A 410-nucleotide genomic window follows, 5' to 3' on the forward strand; every position below is an offset into this window, starting at 1 on the left:
GCGTGGTGGCCCCAGGCCATGACTCAGGGGACGAGGGGCACCTCAGTTTGGGCTTGGGCTCAGTTTGGCGCCCAGGAGGGGCCTTGAGGGCCAACCAAGGCCTCTCACACAGGAGGGGACTCGGGCTCTGCCCTGCGCCACGCCCGGGCTAGGCCGCTACAGACCCAGCCCCCGTGGTCCACGGGGGGCACCCTCGGGTCGTGGTGGCAGGAGCGTTGTGGGACGGGCAGGGAGGAGCACAGGCTCACCCAGGCGGCGGCAGGGTCACAGGTGCACGCCTTCTTCTGGGGCTGGTCCTGGGGCGACCTCAGCGTACCAGGCCCCGAGCCAGCCCTGGGCACACGCTCCTGCCTTCACCCAGGTGGCAGTACAGTGACACAGCAGACGAGTGACTAAGAAATATGAGCCCC

General features: G+C 68.8%; 1 protein-coding gene across 1 annotated transcript in view; it reads left to right on the top strand.

Annotated features, from left to right (window-relative positions):
• VAC14 (Vac14 homolog (S. cerevisiae)) overlaps positions 1–410 on the top strand; it is a 77812-nt gene that overhangs the window by 53713 nt on the left and 23689 nt on the right. The window lies entirely within an intron of this gene.

The sequence above is a fragment of the Bison bison genome, unplaced genomic scaffold, assembly GCF_000754665.1.
Source record: "Bison bison bison isolate TAMUID 2011002044 unplaced genomic scaffold, Bison_UMD1.0 scf7180017864295, whole genome shotgun sequence".
NCBI lineage: Eukaryota > Metazoa > Chordata > Mammalia > Artiodactyla > Bovidae > Bison > Bison bison.